The sequence below is a fragment of the Desmodus rotundus genome, chromosome 1 (assembly GCF_022682495.2).
Source record: "Desmodus rotundus isolate HL8 chromosome 1, HLdesRot8A.1, whole genome shotgun sequence".
Taxonomy (NCBI): Eukaryota; Metazoa; Chordata; class Mammalia; order Chiroptera; family Phyllostomidae; genus Desmodus; species Desmodus rotundus.
Genome location: NC_071387.1, coordinates 131,519,154 through 131,528,098, shown reverse-complemented (window position 1 = coordinate 131,528,098; position 8,945 = coordinate 131,519,154). Strand labels below are relative to the sequence as shown.

The 8,945-nt window shown below is 44.2% G+C and overlaps 1 long non-coding RNA gene and 1 pseudogene across 1 annotated transcript; one reads left to right on the top strand and one right to left on the bottom strand.

Annotated features, from left to right (window-relative positions):
• The first annotated feature begins 2,294 nt into the window (after positions 1 to 2,294).
• LOC139440300 (uncharacterized) lies at positions 2,295 to 8,262 on the top strand. Its single transcript, XR_011650429.1, has 3 exons — positions 2,295 to 2,409; positions 5,111 to 5,198; positions 7,924 to 8,262. It is a non-coding gene; the product is annotated as an uncharacterized lncRNA (long non-coding RNA).
• LOC112314719 (patr class I histocompatibility antigen, A-2 alpha chain-like) lies at positions 5,608 to 6,199 on the bottom strand (annotated as a pseudogene).
• Positions 8,263 to 8,945: the final 683 nt, after the last annotated feature.

Here is an 8,945-nt window from a genome sequence, read left to right as displayed (position 1 = left end):
CTGACTTTATCCCCTCCCCAAATCTAAGTGCGGACATGTAACTAGGGCTTGGACAAACAGTGTAGTCTATCTCCCTGACCACAGTGATTGGTTCAGAGACAGGCACATGACTTAAATCAGTCCCATAGACCAAAGTCTGGGATTTTTCTGAAGTTGATAAGCCAAGAGGCTTTAAACCAAAAAGCCCCCTGCAAATAAGTGTGATGGAAAAGGCTGCCTGGAAAGCTGCCAAGACAAAGGGACACAGAACAGAGAGATGGAGAGGCGCCAAGTCTGATGGAGCTTGTTAGTCCTGGAATCAACTGCGCCTGAAGCCAGAGATACCCTTACACCTTTGCATTATGTGACCCAGTAAGCACCCTCTGCTCCTTCGTCCAGTTGAATTCACATATGTGTCATTCACAGTCAAGAGGCTTAGCAGATACAGTCTCTACTCTTCACCAGCTCTGGGAAGAGTGGAGCTGTCAGTCTGGGCAGGCCTATTCTGAGACACCATTGGCCCCCTGAAGGCAGCTACCTGAATTGGCTGTTGGTGCTCAAAATGAGAGAGAGACAGACAGACAGACAAAGAGAGAGAGGGGGAGGGGGAGAATATTCTAAAAAAGAAGGCTAATAAGACATGATTCATGAGGTATGAATTATCACAAACATATTAGCATCTATTAGCAGAGATCCACTCATGGAAACCCGAAGTATTAGTAGGCAAGTTCCTAAGACAGTCAAGTTCTGATTAGTAAAAACCCATAGGCTTTGGTATAAAGATAGCATCCAATGACCAGTTCTGTGATCCTTACCTGATTTCTTAACCTTTTGAATTTAAGTTTCCTTATAAGCAGTAGGAGTAATATAATATCATCCTCACAGAGCTCTTGTAAAGACCTATGCTATTGTAATATAAAATACTCAGCGCAATGCCAGGCACCAAATAAATTCTCAGTAAAGAGTAGTTTTTATTAATAACCTGGGATGCTTTTAATGATATGAAAGAAGTAGATATCCTCAGTGGGAGGGTCCAGCAGGATGCCCTGACCAACTGGAGAGAGAATAAATCCACTAATGAAGTGAAGAGTGGGGGGCCTGCAGTCACAGAAAGATAGAAGGCACTAAAGATGAATGTGTTGGAAACAACAGTTTTTCCTGGGATGAGTACTGCCAAAGAATATTCTTTTGAAGCTGAGACCTGCCTGTCACCAACCATCCCAGACTGCTGTGTTTCCTGGAACTCAAAACTTCCAGTGCTAAAACCACGAAAGGCCTAGACAGCCCAGTATGAATTTGGTCACCTTACCAGACATGGCAGCACACTCCTGCGAAGAGAGAGCTCCACAGCCAGGAAGGGGAATTATCAGGAAGGCCATCCCGACACTGTGTCCTTACCGAGGCGGGCCACTGGTTGTCACCTGGTGCACTCCAAGGAAACCAGCACCCAAAGGGCCAGGTGGAAATTTTAGAAGAAAGCTAGTAACAATCAGTTCCCTTGTTCCATTTAATCCTTATATAATTAGCAAAAAAAAAAAACCTTTTTAATCATCTTAATAGTCTTATATTTCAGTTATCAAGTGCTGAATTAAAATGGAATGCAAACACTAAAATTTTACACACTGCTAAAAATGAACATGTCTAAAATATTAATAGCAACTCTAAATGATTTATAATGGCCTCTTGGGCCTATTTCATGATTTATGGATGTCATTTTAGCTGCGCCATGGGTGACAGAGTCACCTCGCGGTGAGTGTGCTCTGGTGGGTTTCCAGGATCGTTGTGCAGAAAACCACACACTCAGACCTTTGCTGCATGTGCTGCAGACTGTAGGTGAAGTAGAAAGAGGAAAGATGCAATTTCTTCTATAAATCAGAGAACTGAGGGGCTAAATGTGATTTAACATTAGTTATTTCTTGTTTGCTCTACTTCATGCAGGGCCATACTGAAGTTGTCTTCAATAAATATGAATTTCACAACCTCCCTTATTAATTTATAATGTCAGTTTTTGTTGACAAGAAATTCTACTTTAGATCTAACCTATTCCCCTTTCTGCATCAAGCAAAGCACATTTCCTGGAGAATAACTCATGATTTCTTTAGTAGTTCACTTCCCTTTTTTTGACCTACTATTCCACTTTTCAAAACACTCTGCCTGTCCCATAGATATTACTGCCCCCAGCTTTTCACTTTACAATTTACTTCCAGTCTCTCTACAGGTTTGCTAAGACTCTGTTATGGTGCCCAATTTAATTATGCTGTAATTAAAACTGGATCTGTCTTTTACTTCTTCCCTGACACTGTCTCCATCTCTCAGTTGTTTCTCCCTCTGCAGAGACTGAAGGATCTCATTCTGTGCCCTGGACACCCAGACCTTCTCTTCATCTCCTCTCCACTGGCAGCCACGGATGTCTAAACAGGAGTGACACAGGTATGTACATCTGGGAAATGGCCCATGCTCAAAAATTACCGTAACTCCTTCCCTCTCCTGCCCTGCTTCCAAACTCCACACCCCTCAACATAGGGATATACAGATTTGGCCAGGGGTGGGGGACTCTCTCAGAGGCCCTCAGATTAAATCATATTGAAAACTACCTGTCACTCTACTTAAAACTATAACCAAGACCCAGAATTCTCAGTAGTATTCATAAACCAGGAACAAACAAACAACCCTCAGAGTCTTTTATTCTGTGTTTACTTTTCTGTATCCAAAATGTGATTTACTTTTTGGACTCCGGTTCAACATTGCTGACTCATGGTCACTGTATTTTTTCACTATAGTCATGGCCAGTCACTTCTTATCTTATTTTGGTGACAACTGTTTTTCCTCACTATGTTATAGAACTATAATTTCATATGTAGTACCCAATCATCCTATGATATAGTATGTAATTGCTAAAGTTTAAACTCTAACAAATAATTTATCATAGGGCCAAAGGCTAAATGGAGGCATGGTATATAAATTTGCCACATTTCTTCTTTATTTCAGACATATAAAAGAGGTGATTATGCTTATGAAGCATAGTGGTGACTCACTGTGCACCTGTTTGTGGAGTGACTATGTAATTAAGCACCTCCCTGGTCACAGATGTCTAATGAGTACCAGGCCAGGCCTAGCCAGGGACCACCTTCGGGTCAGTAACTTGGATTAGGCTGAGTGGGAGCTCTTGCTTGAGTGGTGAGAGGTGTTGGTTGAGACCTCTTGGAGCAGATGCAGAGATGTCATTAGGAATGTAAAAGGCTGACTATACAGGGGAATAATATTTGTGAAAAGAAAAGGAGGAAGTAGGATTGGGTATGGGGAGCCATCACACCATGATAGCAACCTGAAGAGCCTCTGCTAGCCCAACAAGGAGCTCTGAACAAAGAGTGCCTGTAGAGGGGTCAGCGTTAGTGGGCATGGTCAGGCCTGGGGGCCTGAGAAAGGCTTGGCCCGGGCGCCAAGGCTGAAGCAGACCCGAAGGAGTTAACAGCTGGAAGTATCAGCTAACTCTACTCTTCCAGCCTGAGCAACAAGTTTTTTCTTCAAACGGTGTCTGAGTGATACATCTCTGTGTCTGCCACGTGGGCTAAGACAGAAAAAATAAGGGAGAGCCAGGATCCAAATTAAGTGTATTTAGCTAAGAATTATAAACTTGGTGAAATGGGAACAAACCAACTAAGGTCGGGATAAAACGGGTGGGAGTGAGTTTTAGAGCTTAGGAGTGACCTGAGCATGAGGTTTAACACCAGCTGGAGGGTAAGACCTTCTTCAATGGGTAAGAGGAGCCACAGCTATGGTCACTCTGGCTGAAAGGGCCGGGGGTGTGGTGCACAACAAAAAATATACAATATATGCCCTAGGGGCCTCTGCTTTAACTAGAGATGTGACTTAACTTGGGGGCACATATGGTGTTTGTTCTATGTTCTGCTGCTTAATAGGAGAAGCCAAGTGGCATAGACACCACTGCCACCTACACACGAATGAAGTCAAGTGTGGTGGTTAAGGAGGCAAGCTCTGGAATGAAGCAATCAGCCAAAGCCCAGTACTACCGCTTCACATTCTGTGACCTTGAGAATGTTTTTTTATCCTCACTGCTCTATTACACGTGAAGTATAGGATTGTTGTTCAGGTTAAAGCCCTGTTATGCATAGTGGGCATCTTGGACCAGCAGCAGGGCCAACACCACCTGGAAGCTTGTTAGAAATGCAGGCTCTCGAACCCCATCTCAGGCCAATGGGATCAGAATCTACATTTTCTCAAGACCTCCAGGTGATTTTGTTGCACATTAACAGTTGAAAAACACTGGGTTGATGATATAATGTACATCAAAGGTTTAATACATTGTTTGGCAGGTAGTTACCACACAGTAAATCTTACTCGTCAGTGTCTTGGTTGGAGCATCATCTCGTGTGCCAAAGGGTTGTGGGTTTGATCTCTGGTCAGGGCATATACGTAGGATGCAGGCTCAGTCCCTGGCCCAGGCATGTACAGGAGGCAACCAATTGATGTTCCTCACATTAATGTCTCTCCGTCTTTCTCTCTAAAGAAATAAAAACATATCCTCAGATGAGGATTTTTTTTTTTTAAAAAAAAGAACCTCAGCTTTCTAATTGCTAAAATAGGGATCATCATACTCTTCAGCTGTCTGAGGACCAGATCCCTGGGTAAGTCCTTTCGAACTGCAGGGCACCCCTCTGATTCGATCACGGTCATGAAGCAGCGGCTACTACTTCACCGGCACGTGTGACATAGGTACTATTTTTAGTGCCCTTTGACGGATGAATAAACTGAAACATGTAGAGATTAAAGAACTTGCTCGGTAAGATCAGGATTTGAGCTTCAGCACTCTGACATGACAATTTACACTCTTCCCTTGTCTCTGTTCGGCCCCTCTAGCCAGGCCCTCGAAGAGGGAGTTAAACGGAACTAACCTGATTCCAACCCAATCAGTGCAGTTGTTGGTGGCATTTGCCTCACCATGGCCACGGCAGGCAACTTCAGGCTGTGGGTTCTCAAGCCGGCTGCACATTAGAGAATTTTTAAAGAGTGCAGATTTTTTTAAAAAATACAGACTTCTTATGTCTTATCTTCAGAGACTCTGTTTCAGTAGTTTAGAAGTGGAGCTGAAGCTTCTTACTGTCTTTTTAAGCTGTTAGAGATGAATCTGATGCATAGTCAAGATGAAGAATGTGTGGGAATGGTGGCTGACAAGCCACCACTTCTGTGTTTGGTATACGGTAAGTCCAACTTCTTCTTCTCTCTCTCTCTCTCTCTTTTTTTTTTCTGGGAAGTTCTTTATGCTTCCATTTATGTCCTCTCAAACTTTAGGATCTTCTCCTTTAATTAACCCATCAACCCTTCATGGCAAGAAGTGAAAAAAACAAATTCACATCCAGAGTCTTATTTCAATAAGGCAGTAAGAAGCTGCAGCTCCATGCAACCGAAATAAAGACAGGGATGGGGAGGGCCCCACCCCACCTCTGCTAGAGCAGGAAATGGTGGGGAGGGGGTGTGGTGGGCAGGGGTGGGCTAGCCTCCCACCTCCTCACATCATGCTGATAGGAACCCACACACATTCAGGTGCCCTTTGCAGCAAGAAACCAGAGGTTCTTGAGTCACAAAGTTGGAGTGTGAACAAATCTTGCATCACTCAGCCCCCACAAGGCAGCTGTGTCCTGCTTTAAAAGCCCTGAGAGCACCATCAGAGCCCTGGCCACTCTCGCTGCTGCCAGCCTGCTCCCTCTCTTCCCGCCTGAGCGCTTCCTCCTCCACATCACAGCTCCAGCCACCAGAGCTCCAAGGAGGACCAGCACAGCCACAATGCCCTCGGTGGGGATGGTGGCCTGAGGAGGTGGCTCCCCTCTCAGAGTCAGGGGCTCCAGAGGCCTCTTGTGCTGCACATGTGGCATGTGTATCTCTGCTTCTGTCCAGAAGGCACCACCATGGCTGCCCATTCCTGGAAGGTCCCATCCCCTGCGGGCCTGGTCTCCACAAACCCCATGTCCTGGGTCCAGTCCACCCTGTCACACTGCCAGGTCAGGGTGACCTCCATGGGGTAGAAGCCCAGAACCCAGGACCTCAGGGTGACCTCATGGTCAGAGATCAGGTTGTGGGTCATATGTGTCTCTGGAGGGTCTGCACACTGCAGTGTCTCCTTCCCTTGGACCAGGTGTCTGCAGAGCCACTCCATGCGCATGCCCTCCAGGTAGTCCCTGTAGCACTCCCCGCTCCCCCCCATCCTGCCTCCCACTTGTGCCAGTGATTTGAACCGGGTCCGAGAGTATAGGTCTTCGCTGAGGGCAAGTCTAACTCGAACTTCTTTACAAAGTCATTGGAGGGGAGGGAGGAAGAGAGGAACGGAGGGAAAGAGAGAGGGAGGGACAGTGGCTGGTTGGCTATGGAGGGATAAGCAATTCTCCCTAACTCCAGCAACACACACCCTTGTGTCTAAGTGGTGGCCTTGCACGTGGACCAGAAGTATGCAAGCACATCTGTAGCGCAATGTAATCTCAACTCCTTAACAGTTAAGGAGTAGTTACATTTACACAGTCCTAAAATCATTTCGGCCCTTTGAAGGCAACCACGAGGCTGATGCGGCCCCCGGTGAAAATGAGTGTGTGACACCCCTGTTCTAGAGCATTGCACACTCATGCAGGCCCAAGGAAGAAACAGTAGATAAAGCCTAGACTCGAAGCAAGCTTTAACCCTGACATGCGGAGCCCGAGAACAGTCTGAAAATAGCCACACGGGCTCATCCCAGCCTTGAGAGCCCGGGACACCGAAGAACATGGACTGTTGACATAGAAAAGGGGAAGCCAGGAGAACAGATATTCTAACAGACAGTATCCCCTGAGCCACCCGTGCCGAGAACAGAGAACAGGAAAATGAGGTCAAATTCCACTTTATGATAGCTTATAGATTGTTGTCTATATCAATGCTGAGGCTGATCATTAGTTTTAATTCCAGGGTTTGGTTTTGATAGTTCTCCAAAATTATTTTATTATCTTTATAAAGCCCTGCATTAAAAAGACCCGCAAAGTATATATCATGCAGGTAACTGGACCAAATGGGCCCAAGCTGAACCTTATGTCAGGGTTCTGACACCCAGCTTGAGTGAACAGAAACACCTATAAAACTCTGCCTCAAGCTTGATTTTGCTGTCACTGTAACACGTCACACAGCATCCCCCGGGGCTGTGGAAAGAAAACAGGTTAGCAAGCAATGGGAAAAATTACTCTTTCCATGAATAGGGTATTTTGAATTGAAAAAAGCATAATGTACTAGGCTAGAAAATACGTAATAAGGATCCTAGATTTGAATGGAGTAAAATCAATAGCTGAAATTAAGGATGGATTTAGATTAAAAAATAAATGTAATCATTTATAAATAAAGCTTTAATTAACATTTATCGCTAAGTGAAATATTACAAAATTTACTTTGTGTTATTTAACATCTCAGAATTCTTCAGGGATGCACCAACTACAAGGGACTAACCACAGCAGTGAATAATTCATGTGGAATGTAGAGCCGTAAATTAAATAATTCATGTGGAATATAGAGCCGTAGATAAAAAGAGAAGAGCAGTTGATTGTTTTCTCCCCAAGAAATTGTTAATGTTACATTACATTTTATTGAACCAAAGCCTGAACATTATTGTTGCCATTATTACCTTTCCTTTCCAAGTGCCATATCTTATTCTCTTGAGTTGATACATTCTGATTACTTCTGCTCACTTTAGAGATTTGCTTTTTCTAGTAAAAAAAAAAAGGCTTGACTAGAATCTCTCATACTCTAATTTCTTCAGTTATAACCACTTACTATCAAATTTCAATACTTTGCCTTATTTTATTGGAGTCCTTTTGTTCATTTCCAACCTACATCTTCCAGTTAATATGTGGAACTCTCCTGTAGCGCCCTTCCTCCCTAACTACAAAGGACAAACGTGCCTTCCGTTACTCACAGCCACGGTGCAGCCCCACCTCATCCAAGGAATCGGACAGCTGACTCGTCCGTGCTAATATGACGATGGCAGAACCGAGTGTGACTGAAAGGCTCCGTGGGTCCAATTCACCTTGGATTGAGCTGGGGAGCTGATTTCCAGGACCTTGCAACCAGCTGTGATGGAGCAAACAGGCAATTTAGTAAGAGTCCCAGATGCAGGGCCTGCTTTGGACTGTTTGCCTCTTTTCATTTGCAGAACATCTTTAGTGGCTGCTACTGCTTTGTGTTTCCTATCAGGCTTATCACTGTTTGTTGAAAGTGTGTTATTTACCCTGGCGTATGAATGTAATGATACACCAAGTGTCTCTATTTGTTCAGGGCTTTGCTTTTATGATTTGGGGTTTGGTTGTTTGGTTGTTTGGTTGGGTTTTTATTTATTTATTTTTTGAATGTTTTTGTTTCTGGCCATTGTTCAGAGAAACTAAGGTCAGAGCTTATATTCAGCTTTAAGCTGTTAGGCTTTTCTGTTCTACCTTTGATAAAAAGTCTAATTCTGCACAGAAGAAATATACAAATTGGATAAGAATTGATCTTTGTGAGTTGTAGAAACTGCCTTGGTTTGATAGGGGCAGTTTGAGGGGGAGCTTTGGATACAGAAAATCGTGTCAGGTCCAGCCCCTCCCAGCTTGCACTCCTTTCTGCCCAACCTGTCATCCTCGACTGCTTTAGAAAAAGAACAAAAAGAAAAAAATTTAAAAATATGAAAACGAAATCACAAACATGTTACACTGGGAGGCTTAAACAACCAACATTTATTTTTCATAGTTCTGGAGGCTGGAAAGTCCACAATCAAGGTGCCTGCAGACTCAGTGTCTGGTGAGGCCAGATGGTCATCTTCTCACTGTCTCCTCATGTGGTATCAGGGTCAAAATATCTCGGAGGTCTCTTTCATCCTTAATCCCAGTATGCGGGTTCTAACCTCATGACCTAGTCACCTCCCAAAGGCCCCACATCCTAATACGACCACATCGGGGTTAGGATTT